Source organism: Callithrix jacchus, chromosome 5 (assembly GCF_049354715.1).
Source record: "Callithrix jacchus isolate 240 chromosome 5, calJac240_pri, whole genome shotgun sequence".
Taxonomy (NCBI): Eukaryota; Metazoa; Chordata; class Mammalia; order Primates; family Cebidae; genus Callithrix; species Callithrix jacchus.
This window is the reverse complement of record NC_133506.1, coordinates 73,381,735-73,395,313: the sequence shown is the minus strand read 5'-3', so window position 1 is coordinate 73,395,313 and position 13,579 is coordinate 73,381,735. Positions and strand designations below refer to the sequence as shown.

Sequence of the window (13,579 nt, the reverse complement as noted above, 5' to 3'; positions counted from 1 at the left end):
TACATTGATCTTTGTGGAACATAACTGAAAGCCAGCTGGCACAATCTGCTATTTTCCAGCAAGAGGGAGGACAAGGCAGGAAGATGCTCTCTGACTGTTTGAATAACTTCGCAATCTTGGTGTAATCCCAAGATGGCATCTGCATTCAGTAAGTAAATAAAACCAAAAGGAGTTTCCAGTTTGTACAAAAAAAAAAAAAAAACAAAAAAAACCACAAAGAAAAACTTGCCAAACTTTGAGGAATAAAAAAGGGCAACAGGAAGACCATGATATATCAGAAAATGGCCAGGAAACTGATGAATAATGGAAGAACTGGGGAAATCATTAAAATCTGGAGAAAGCTTATTTACCAATGAGCTTCAGTAAGACCATTCTCTGAAGATCTTTCCATCTCGTTTCTCGGAGAAAGAGATCATCTACTCACAGTATGTTCAACTTAATCAAGAACAGCTCAGTTTAAATAATTGGAATGCAAACTAAAATTATATGTGTCAGTTACCATGAGCTTAGTCACCCTGATTGCTAAATGTACTCTCCTATTTTGTCATTATTTTTGGCATTAGAAATCCCTACAAGCTTCAGGATTTTTCTCTTAAAGCAAATACTGAAGATAAAAATTAGTTTCATTGCTGCTATCTTTTATCAAAAAAAAAGCATATAATTTATACAGACTTGCTGGGAAATTCTGCCAGTGAACAACTTTATTATTTCAAATCAATTTCCATTTGAAAGTATGAACTAAAAATGTGCTTGCTCTTACTATTATCTATGCAACCACTTTCTTCTAGATTAACAATGCCAGTGCAGACAATTTGATTTATGTATTGATTTAAACATTTTGCTGTCTTTCACTTAGGTGAAAAATCACTTGGCTATATATCTGATGGCTTTATAAAAAATTATTTACAAAAAATAATTGCATATAATGCAGTGTGCCAAAGCATGTTTATGCCATAAAAACTTTAGTGGAAATGTCTGTTCAGGTCCCTTGTTCATTTTCTAATTGGGCTTCTTGTTTTCTTGATATTGAGTTGTTTGAGCTCTTTAAGTATTTTGGATGTTAATCTCTTGTCAGATGTATGGCTTGCAGCTGTTTTCTCCCAATCGTTGAGTTGCTTCTGCACACTGTTGGTTATTTCATTGGCTGTGCAGAAGTTTTTTAGTTTGATGTAATCTCATTTGTCTATTTCTGCTTTTTGTCTACTTTGTTGCCTGTGCTTTTTGGGGTCAAATACAAAAAATCATTGTCCAGGGAGTGTCATATAGTTTTCCTCCTCTATATTTTCTTCCAGTAGGTTTAGAATTTCTGATATTACATTTGAATCTTTAATCCATTTTGAGTTGATTTTTAGTTGTGTATATGGTGTGATTTTGTGTATATGGTGTATAGGGTCCAATTTTACTGCAGGTGTTTAGTTTTTCCAACACTATTTATTGAAGAGACTGTCCTTTTCCTATGCATATTCCAGTGACTTTGTTGAAAATCAATTGACTGTACATGAATAGGTTCATTTCCAGGCTCTCTATTCCACTCCATTGGTCAATGGGTCTGTTTCTTTTGCCATGCTGTTTTTATTGCTATAGCTTTCTAGTATAGTTTGAAATCTGGTGGTGTGATAACTCCAGCTTTGTTCGTTTTGTTCATGATTGCCTTGGTGGTTTGGAGTTTTTGTGGTTCCATATGAATTTTTGTTTTGTTTTGTTTTCTTTTTCAGATGAAGTCTAATTCTACAGCTTGGAGTACAAGTGGTGTGATCAGGGCTCACCACAACCTTCACCTCCTGGCTTCAAGTGATTCTTGTGCCTCAGCCTCCCAAGTAGCTGGGTTTACAGGTGAGTGTCACCATACCTGGCTGATTTTTTTTTGTATTTTTAGCAGAGATGGGGTTTCACCATGTTGGCCAGGCTGGTCTGAAACTCCTGGTGATCCTCCCACCTCAGCCTCCCAAAGGGCTGGGATTACAGGCATGAGCCACCATGTCCAGCCCCATATGAAGTTTTGGATTATTTTTATTTCTATGAAAAGTGATGTTGGGATTTTCATAGGGATCGCATTGAATTTGTAGATCACTTTGGGTAGTATGGACATTTTAGCAATACTCAATCTTCATGAACATGAAATATCTTTCCATTTACTTTTGTCTGGAATGTTTATTTCATCAACATTTTATAGTTTTCATTGTGTAGGTCTTTTGTCTGCTTGGTTAAATCTGCTCTTGGCTAATTTATTTTATTTTTGTAGTTACTGTGTGATTTGTTGATTTCTTTTTGGGTAGTTTGTTGTTGGTGTATAGAAATACTACTGATTTTTGTGTGTTGATTTTATATCCTGCAACTTTATTGTATTTGTTTATTACTTTTAACTTTTTTTGATAAGACTTTCCGTATATAAGATCATGTTGTTGACAACAGTGAAAATTCCACTTTTTCCTTTTAATAAAAGGCCTTCACTATTTAGCTTTTTATTTCTTTTTCTTGCCTAATTGCTCTTTCTAGGACTTCCAATTCTATGCCGAGTGGAAATGGTGAGAGTGGGCATCCTTGTCTTATTCCAGATCTTGGAGGAAAGGCTTTCAGTTATTCACTGCTGAGTCACAGTTAGCTGTGAGCATCTCTGAATAGCTTTTATTGTTGAGGTATCTTTCTTCTATACCTAATTTGGTGATTTTTAAAATCATTAATGGATGTTGAATTTTGTCAAATCTTTTACTGCTTTTGATGAGATGATCATATGATTTTGTTATTTATTCTGTTAATGTGGCATATCATTTATTGACTTGCATATGTTGAACTCTCCTTGCATTCCAGGGATAGAGACATTTCTGAAAAAACAACATATAAATGGCCAACAGGTATAAAGAAAAATATTCAATGTTGCTAATCATTAGGGAAATGCAAATTAAAGCCATAATGAAATATCATCTCACACTGGTCAGAATGGCTTTTATCAAAAACATGAAAGATAAATGTTGTCAAGAATGTAGAGAAAAGGGAACCTTGTACAGTGTTGTTGGGAATGAAATTTAGTATAATCAATATGGAAAACAGTATGGAGTGGTTCCTCAAAAAACTAAAAATAAAATTACCATATGATCTTGAAATTCCATGTCTGGGTATTTACCCAAAAGATTTAAAATCAGTTTGTCAAAGAGATGTCTGCACCACCATGTTCACTGCAGCACTATTCACAATAGCAAGTTACAGAATCAACTTAAGTGTGCATCAACAAATGAGTGGATAAAGACAATGTTGCATACTTAAACAATGGAATACTATTCAGCCTTAAAAAAGAAATTATTGGCCAGGCTCCCACCTATAATGGTGGCTCCCACCTATAATCCAGCACTTTGGGAGGCCGAGGTGGGTGGATCACTTTGAGGTCAGGTGTTTGAGACCAGCCTGGCCAACATGGTAAAACCCTGTCTCTACTAAAAATACAAAATTAGCTGACCATGGTGGCAGGTACCTGTAATCCCAGCTACTTGGGAGGCTGAGGCAGGAGAATTGCTTGAACCTGGGAGGCAGAGGTTGCAGTGAGCTGAGATCATGCCACTGCACTCTAGCCTGGGTGACAGTGAGACTCGGTCTGAAAAAAGAACCAGAACAAATCAACAACAGCAACAACAGAAAAGAAAGACATTCTGACATTTGTGACAACATAGATGGAATTAGAGAATATTATGCTAAGTGAATTTAGTCAGGTTCAGGAAGGCAAGTACTGCATATTCTCACATATATGTGAAGTCTGAAACAAACCCATAGAAGCAGAGGGTAGAATGGTGATTACAGAGTGTGGGGGTTGTGGGAAATGGGGAGATGATGATCAAAGGGCATCAGATTTTAGTGAGACAGGAGGATTTTAAGAATAGTTTTGAGTTCTGTTGCATAGTATGGTGAATATAGTTAATAATAGAGTATTGTACATTTCAAAATTGCCCAGCGGATAAATTTCAAACGTTTTCACCATAAAAATGTTAAGTATCTGAGGTGGTGGATATGTTAACCAGCTTGATTTAATTATTCTACATTATATTCACAAATTGTAACACCACTTTGTATAGCATAAGTTTATATAATTATAAATTATCAATTTGCAATTTCAAAAATAAAGTAGGAAGGGGGTTTATTGGCTTTATAGAGCTAGGTCTGAGGTCAATAGGATTAAGGTGTGGCTGGATCAGATGTCATCAGCACTCTGCCTTCTTTTCTATATACAGCTCTGTTTTTATTCCTTCTCAGTCAAACATTCTTTCTTTTCTTTTCTTTTTTTTTTTGAGATGGAGTCTCGCTCAGTCACCCAGGCTGGAGTGCAGTGGGTTGATCTTGGCACACAGCAACCTCTGTGTCCTGGGCTCAAGTGATTCTCATGCCTCAGCCTCTTAAGTAGCTGGGATTATAGGCACCCACTACCACGCCTGGCTAATTTTTAATCTTTTTTTTCTTTTTGAGATGGAGTCTCGCTCTGTCGCCAGGCTGGAGTGCAGTGGCAAGATCTCGGCTCACTGCAACCTCTGCCTCCTGGTTCAAGCGATTCTCCTGCCTCAGCCTCCCAAGTAGCTGGGACTACAGGTGTGCACCACCATGCCCAGGTAATTTTTGTATTTTTAGTAGCAACAGGGTTTCACCATGTTGGCCAGAATGGTCTCGATCTCCTCACTTTGTGATCCACCCGCCTTGGCATCTCAGTGTTGGGGTTACAAGCATGAGCCACCGAGCCTGGCCTAATTTTTGTATTTTTAGTAGATAGAGACAGTGTTTCACCATATTGTCCAGGCTGATCTTGAACTCTTGACCTCAGGCAATCTGCCTGTCTTGGCCTCCCAAAGTGCTGGGATTACAGGTGTGAGCCACTGCACCCGGCCCAAACATTCTTTAACATTAGCAAGATTGCTCTGGACAGCCTCCTACTCATATTCTACCAGCTTAATCACCCCAGTACAAAAAATGAGTATTTCCCAATAGTAAAGGTAGAACAGTCCCAAGGAGGGCTTTCATTTAACCAGGTTGGGTTCACATGCCCATCCCTGTGGGTGGTGGTGGGGACGGGCAGGGGTACTGATACTAAATCATAGGAAAGGGGTTCTCTGTGGCAAAAAGTTTTGTTACCGAAAAACAGTGGACGGGGTGTTGGGCAGACAAAAACAAAGCCAACAGCTCAGTGATGCTGTGATTGCTCAAATCCAGGTCACAGAGAGATCTCTGTCTTTGACCCCATCACCCTGGTCGCTGGAGATGTTTCATGAGGAGGTTGGGGAAAACTTGCTTGGGAGACAAAATAATGAGGAGTCAATTGTGATCAATGGAAAAACATTTATCCCTCTGTCTCCTAACATTGTACGTGTTTCCCACTTCCCCTTTTTAATGGCAGTTACCTCTTAGTCTTATTGATTGCATCTCTCCAGATTCTAAATTTTTTTTTCCCAACGTTTTGGTCTGAGCTCCCTTCTCTTCCATAGTTACATAAAAGCCTCATTGAGTCCCATGGCTTTAAGTACTCTCTCTAGGCCAATGATCTTTTTCCTTTCCCTTTTTCCTTCCTTTCCCTGCCTCTCCCCTCTCCTGTCTCCTCTCCCCTCCCCCTCCCCTCCCCCTCCCCTCCCCTTCCCCTCCCCCCTCCCCTCCCCTCCCCTCCCCTCCCTTTCCCCTCCCCTCCCCTTCTCCTCCCCTCTCCTCCCCTCCCCATCCCCCTCCCACCCTCCCCTCCCCTCCCCTTCTCCTCCCCCTCCCACCCTCCCCTTCTCCTCCCTTCTCCTCCCCTCTCCTCCCCTCCCACCCTCCCCTCCCCTCCCCTTCTCCTCCCCTCCCCTCCCCTCCCCCCTCCCCCTCCTCTCCCCCTTCTCCTCTCCCCTCCTCTCCCCTCCCCTCTCCCCTCCTCTCCCCTCTCCCCTCTCCCCCCCTCTCCTCCCCCTCCTCCCCTCTCCTCCCCTCACCTCTCCCCCCTCTCCTCCCCCTCCTCCCCTCTCCTCCCCTCACCTCTCCCCTCCTCTCCCCTCCTCCCCTCTCCTTTCCTTTGGCTCTATTGCCCAGGCTGGAGTGCACTGGTGTGATCCTGGATCACTGCTACCTCTGCCTCCCAGGTTCAAGGGATTCTCCTGCCTCAGCCTCCCGAGTAGTTGGGATTACAGGCATGCACCACCATGCCTGGCTTTTTTTTTTTGTGTGTATTTTTAGTAGAGATGAGGTTTCACCATGTTGGCCAGACTGGTCTTGAACACATGACCTCAGGTGGTCCACCCACCTTGGCCTCCGAAAGTGCTGGGATTTACAAGCATGAGCCACTGTGCCCAGCCGCCAATGACTTTTACATTAACACCTCTAACCTCCTAAGCATTTCTAAGCATTGTCTATGGAACTCTTTGCTTTTATATCTGATATCCTACTTGGCATTTCCACATGGACATCTAAAAGCCATCTGAAAATTAACATGATCCCAAACAGCACTCCTGAATTATTTCTCTATTAAACCTACTCTTTTCTCATTTTCTCCTCAACTTAATAGTTTCACTATTCATTTATTTTCTCAAACCAAAAAATTCAGAAGTTCTCCTTGATTCTTCTTTTTATTACTCCTATGTCCACTTCATCAGCAAGTTCTCTCAACCCAATTTGCAAAACCTATCTTAAATCTATCCATTTCTACTCATCACCACTACTACTGCCCTGATCTTTCACCACCATTTTCACCTTCTAGCTCCTGTCTCTACGTTCACATTTGACCTCTTATAATTTGGTCTCCATGCTATAGCCAGAGTGACCTTGAAAGTGTGCTAAGTCATCATTTGCTTGTGTAAAATTCTCCAGTAGTGTCCAAATGTACTCCAAATTACTAATCCCAGTTCTAAAAACCTTAGAGGGCCCCTTCTCATTATTCAGGCCTTACCCACTTGGCTTTCTCTCTCTCTCTCTTTTTTTTAACACACTGGATTGATTTCCACTCTGCATCTTCACACTAGTTGTTCTCTCTGCCATTCATTCTAACGTGTGACCTTGCTGTGTCTATTTTCTTCTTCTCATTTGGATTTCAGCCTGAATGGCAGTGAGACCTTCCATATCTAAACCTAAAGAAACTACTAATCACTCCCTAAAATGTTTCTCTATTTTAATTCTCACTACAGCCCTTATTGACTTGTTATGTTTTTATGAAATCATTTGTTTGTTGCCTGGCCAACATGATGAAACCCCGTCTCTACTAAAAATACAAAAATTAGCCAGGCATGGTGGCAGGAGCCTGTCCCAGGTAGAAATTAGGCTCAATGTGTGCTTAGATATTATCTACCCTGTCTGTCTCTGTATCTCAATAAAGAATGAATGAAAAACCAGAGATTTCTTTTGACAAAAATTATGTGTGAAGGGACAGTTGTCTGCATTCCTGAGGCTCCTTTTCTTAGGCCCTAGGTGTCCTAAATCATTAAAAATCCCAGCCTCGCCTAGGGGCGATGGCTCATGCCTGTAATCCCAGCACTTTGGGAGGCTGAGATGGGTAGACCACTTTAGGTCAAGAGCTTGAGACCATCCTGGCCAACATGGTAAAAACCCTGTCTCTACTACAAATACAAAAATTAGCCAGGCATGGTGGCAGGCGCCTATAATCCCAGCTACTTGGGAAACTGAGGCTTGAGAATTGCTTGAAGCCAGGAGGTGGAGTTTGCAGTGAGCCGAGATCATGCCACTGCAGACAAGCCTGGGCAACAAGGATGAAACTCCATCTAAAAAAAAAAATAAGGAAAAAAAATCCCAGCCACTAGCCTTTACCTACCTCTGCTCTTAACCTTGGCTTTCAGCCAATCAGGAATCAGTTCTCAGGACTCCCTGGTTCCCAGTTTCCCTAGTTTCTATTCCCCAAGTGACCCCGGTCTCTGATTTAAGAGGCCTCGGTCTCACTGTCTCAGGGCTGTCATGAAGGAACCAAGGGAAAGGCTGAATGTTGCATAAACAGGAATAGAAGAGCAGCCCTGGAGATGATAAAAGTGGCGGTTTCAGGGGCTGGAGGAGAGGGGAGAGGAAAGAGGGACACACCAGAAAGAGAGTAGACAACCAGAGGGACACCTGCTCTCTTCCTCTCCCTTTCCTTCCCTGCATCCTGTTCCTCCATGCAAGATGGGGTTAAAAAAATCTGTTCCAAATCTTTCCCAAGACAATCTGTGGGCAGAGATCTTAGGAGATGTAGAGGTAGAGAAAAGGGCGTGTATTAGTGGGAGAGGGAATCGGGAGAAGGGGATCTCCCACAGAGAGGGGACATGTTCAGATGCTTGCCCTGGAGGGGCAACAGAAGGACATTTCTGATGCGTGCGATGAGCTGGATTTAGTGGGGTGAACTGGGCAGACTGGATGAATAAGGTCAGGTCTACCCGGGAGCACTCACAGGACAGGCCCAGCGCTCAGCTCCTGCATACTCTTTGTCCAGGGCAGCCAGCTCTACTTCAGCAGAGTCCAGGGTGAGAAATGCTCCCTCTTATGCGGTTCTCAGGCTGCTTGGGATGCAGAGAAGCGGGGTCTCAAGGTCCCGGAACCTTGAACTCCTACCCTTTGGGTGCTCTGTAACTGCTTCCTCCTTGGAGACCTGGGTTCCAGCTTCCACCTTATATCACTTGTGTGGCCTTGATGTCTGGGGTCTGTAATTTCCCCTCCATCTTCTTTCTCTCCTACCTCTCCTACCGTCCTTGTACCGACCCTGTAGTTAGAGAAAGCTGAGCAAGGAGAACTAGGATGCAGACCTTTATTATTTTATTTTTTCTGAGTTGGAGTTTTGCTCTTGTTGCCCAGGCTGGAGTGCAATGGCACGATCTCAGCTCTCCGCAACCTCCACCTCCCGGGTCAAGTGATTCTCCTGTCTCAGCCTTCTGAGTGGCTGAGATTACAGGCATGTGCCACCACGCCTGGCTAATTTTGTATTTTTTAGCAGAGACGGGGTTTCTCCATGTTAGTCAGGCTGGTCTTGAACTCCCGACCTCAGGTGATCCACCCACCTTGGCCTCCCAAAGCACTGGGATTATAGGCATGAGCCACTGCGCCTGGCCAGGATGCAGACTTTTTAGGACACTCCTGCTGGGGAGGGAAACAGTGAGCTAGAGTCCTGAGGGAGATCTGGTTCCCAGTATGGGGCTTTGAAAGAGGGATAACAAAGGGCCTGGACCCAGGGTACAGTGTTCTTTGCACACTCAGATGCACAGAAATCCAGGGATCCTCATGCCCTCTGGGCTTACTCTCAGATGGGCCTCGGCCTTGCTGTTTCCTCCTCAGTGTCTTATTTTGGGATTCCAGGGCTCAAGAGAACTAGCCAGGGACCACCGGCATGGATGCACAGACTTGGTGAGTCAGGGGACAGGAAAAAGCCCCACATGGGCCAAGCCTACCTGTACCATTGTGTTTGCTCTTGCGCACTGCTTCACACAGGTCTTGAACACAGCATCCCCCTCAATAAAATCGTGAAATGAAAACTGAATCAAATGACCGTCTGTCTTTTGTTGGGAAGGTGGAAGAAGCAGGACCATTTCCAGTTCTTTAATAGGAGGGTGTGACATCCCTTATGGCAAGGTAGAGATTCAGGTGGCTGCAGAATATCCACAGATTCAGAGCAGAAGAAAAGGTCCATTCAAACAAGTGAGAAAAGGCTTTTTTTGGTCACAGAGTCTTTCTCTGTCGCCCAGGCTGGAATGTAGTGGCATGATCTCAGATCACTGCAGCCTCCACATCCCGGGTTCAAGCGATTCTTCTGCCTCTGTTCCCTGAGTAGCTGGGATTACAGGTACCCACCATTATGCCCAACTGATTTTTGTATTTTTGTAGAAACAGGGTTTCACCATGTTGGCCAGGCTGGTCTGGAACTCCTGACCTCAGGTGATCCGCCCACCTCGGCCTCCCAAAGTGCTGGGATTACAGGAATGAGCCACCACGCCCAGCCGGAAAGCCTTTCTTAATGAGAGCTGATGGGATGGGATTTGAACTGGCAGGAAAGAAAGTGGCAGATACTCCTTTGGGCGGCTGCATCGGCAAGATTGAAGTCAGGGAGTTGGACTAGGTAAGACAGGCAGGGGCCAACTCTCACTTCCTCTTCCTCTCCCCATTTGTCTTTTTTACCCTGAGCAGATATCTGTCATCCTTTCTATCATCTAATATTGTATCATAAGCATTTTCCATGTTACTAATGTGTTTTCTTAGTAAACTTTTTTTCGGAAGAATTTTAGATTTACAGAGAATGAATGAAGATGGAACAGAGTTCTTGTATTCTGCTCCCCCAGCTTGCTTCTCCTGATGCTCTCATCTCACATGGCTGGTCAGTTGTCTTAACAAAGAAACTACTCTTGGTATGTTACTATTTTTATTTTTGAGACGGGGTCTCACTCTGTTGCCCAGGCTGGAGTGCAGTGGCACAATTTCGGCTCACTGCAGCCTCCACCTCCAAGGCTCAAGTGATTCTTCCACTTCAGCCTCCCAAGTAGCTAGGACTACAGGCATGCACCACACCTGGCTGATTTTTTTTTTTTTTTTGAGATGGAGTCTCACTCTGTTTCCCAGGCTGGAGTGCAGTGGCATGATCTCAGCTCACTGCCACCTGCACGTCCCGGGCTCAAGTGATTCTCTTGCCTCAGCCTTCCAAGTAGCTGGGACTACAGGTACGTGCCACCATGCCTGGCTAATTTTTGTATTTTTAGTAGAGACAGAGGTTTCACCATGTTGACCAGGCTGGTCTCAAACTCCTGACCTCAGGTGATCCACTTGCCTCAGGCTCCCAAAGTGCTGGGATTACAGACATGAGCCACCACGCCTGCCTGTATATATATACTTTTTGGTAGAGACAAGGTCTTACTCTGTTGCCCGGGCTGGGCAAATCAAGTCTCAAATCAAGTTCGTTGATCCTGGGCTCAAGTGATCTACCCATGTTGGCCTCCCGAAGTGCTAGGATTACAGGTATGAGCCACTGTGCCTGGCCTCCATGGTACGCTACCATTAACTAAACTCCAGAATTTATTTGGATTTTGCCAGGTTTTCCAAAAATATGTATTTTTTAATTTCAGGATCCAGGCCAGGACACCACATTGCATTTAGCTGCCATGTTGTCTCCTTAGTCTCTGTGATAATCTCTCAGTTGTTCCTTGTTTTTCATGACCTTGACAGTTTTTGGGAGTATTGATGAGGCATTTTAAAGAGCATCCTTCAAATTGGGTTTATCTTATATTCTTATGATTAGAGTGGAGTTATGCATTGCTGGAAAGAATACCACAAAGGCAACATGCTGGTCTCATCACATCACATGAGGTGGCACAGGATATTCAGGTGGCATCATTGGCAGTGTGGGCCTGGATCACTTGTTTAAGATGGTACTGGCCAGATTTCTCTATTGCGGAGTTACTGTTCATCCCTCTGCCTACTCTGTTTTTGGAAATGAGTCACTAAGGACGGTCCACATTCAGCAGGGGTGATGAAAAACTGAGCTCTTCTTCCTGGAGAAGGCAGTATCTTCATACATTACTTGGAAACCTGTAAGGAACTTCTGTTTATTTTACCCATTTAATTATTATTTTTGAGATGGAGTCTCCCTCTGTTGCCAGGTTGGAGTGCAGTGGCATGATCTCAGCTAACTGCAACCTCCGCCCCCCTACCCTGCCCCGGGTTCAAGTGATTTTCCTGCTTCAGCTTCCCAAGTAGCTGGTATTACAGGCACACGCCATCACGCCCAGCTAATTTTTGTATTTTTAGTAGAGACGGGGTTTCACCACATTGGCCAGGATGGTCTTGATCTTTTGACCTCATGATCTGCCTGCCTCCACCTCCCAAAATGCTGGGATTACAGGCATGAGTCACTGTGTCAGGCCCTCCCCATTTAATTATTTATGGAATGTAGCTTTATGGGTATGTAGCTTTATATTTTAGATTATAATCCAATACTACAATATTTATTTTGTTGCCCAAATTGTTCTAGCTTTGGCCATTGGTAACTTTCAGGTTGGCTTCTGTGTCCCTGCAACACACCCCTATCCTTTTATTATTATTTGTTATTATTTTTTAGCACTTTCTTATTTCTGGCAGCATGAGATGATCCAGACTCATCTTGTATTTTTCCTGCCCCAGTCCTAGAGTCAGCCATTTTCTCAACGAGCCCGATTTCTTTGGAGAATGGTATTTAGAAGCCAAGATCTAGGTGTTGGGAGTGGCTACGTGGTTTTCATAACTGTGTGTTTCAATTGTTTATTCCATTTGGTGGATTACAATGATTAATATAGCCACTCTGAATTTTACATTTAGTAGTAATAGTGCTAAAAATCATTTTGCAAATTTCCCTTTGATTGAATTATTTCTGGAGAGTAAATTTCTAGGAGAGGAATTAATGAGGAAAGGGTCATGAATATTTTTATGTTTCTAGATAGTTAAGGACAAATTGTTCTCCTTAATATTGTTCTAATATATGCTGTCTCCAAGAGCTTATAAATATACCAGTTTTATTTCAATTTTTAGAATAAGTAAAAAGGTATACAATGAAAAGTCATCTTTCTGTCCACATCTTTCTAGATTCCACACACCTCTTTCTTGGAGATAACAGTATTTGCTTTTTATATATCATGTAGAGTTTCTTTATGAATAAACCAGAAAAATGAATGCATGCAAAAGAGCATATTAAACATAGTTATTAATTTTGTCTTTTTTGTTTGTATCTGGAAATCTTTCTATATCAGCACAAGAGAACTTCCTCATTTTTTTATAGCTGCAAAATCTTCCATCATATGAATGTACCTTAATGTATCTACTGATAGACATTTAAATTATTTTTCAGTTTTATACTAAAAGCAAACAGCAAGGAAATGATTAATCTTCTACACATTATTTTGCCTGTGTGTAAGTATATGAATAATAATGAATTTTCACAAACATTACTGCTTGACTGAAGGATATATACATTCACAATCTTGTTAGATATCACCAATTGCCTTCCTGTAGTGGCCGATATCCAACTTACATACCCACTCATAACATGAGAGTGTGATTTCCCTATTATCTTATACACATGAATGTGTTATTAAGCATGTGAATTCATATGTCCAAACCACACAGAACAGTGAATGGCACAGAGCAAGAGAGTGTAAATTACTTTTATTACCATCGTTATTATTGGATTTTTGCCAATCTGGTGAAAAATGAACATTGGTATTTTTAAATTTTCTTTCCTTTCTTTCTTTCTTTTTTTTTTTTTTAAAGATGAGGTTTCACCATGTTGGTCAGGCTGGTCTTGAACTCCCGACCTCAGGTGATCCGCCCGCCTTGGCCTCCAAAGTGCTTGGATTAAAGGCATGAGCCACCATGCCTGGCCGAATTTGCTTTTCTCTTATGAGTGAGGCTGAATCTCTTTTCAAGTGTTTAAAAGCCATTTGTAGTTCCTTTTCTGTGATCTCTCTTTGCATGCCTTTTGTCATTTTTCTATTGGGTTAATGGTCTCTTTTTCATATGTTGTTAATGTTTATTTCAGATACTGTATTTATCATCTCTAGAAGTTCCATTTGGTTATTTTTATATTTCATAGGAGCTCTTTAAATATTGGAGAGAGAAGCCTTTTGGAATATGAATGCCAAATATTTATTCCCAGTTC

The 13,579-nt window shown here is 42.4% G+C and overlaps 1 long non-coding RNA gene across 1 annotated transcript; it reads left to right on the top strand.

Annotated features, from left to right (window-relative positions):
- Positions 1–1,715: 1,715 nt before the first annotated feature.
- On the top strand, positions 1,716–3,101 carry LOC144582566 (uncharacterized). The gene is made up of 2 exons (XR_013535541.1): positions 1,716–1,833; positions 2,497–3,101. It is a non-coding gene; the product is annotated as an uncharacterized LOC144582566 (long non-coding RNA).
- Positions 3,102–13,579: the final 10,478 nt, after the last annotated feature.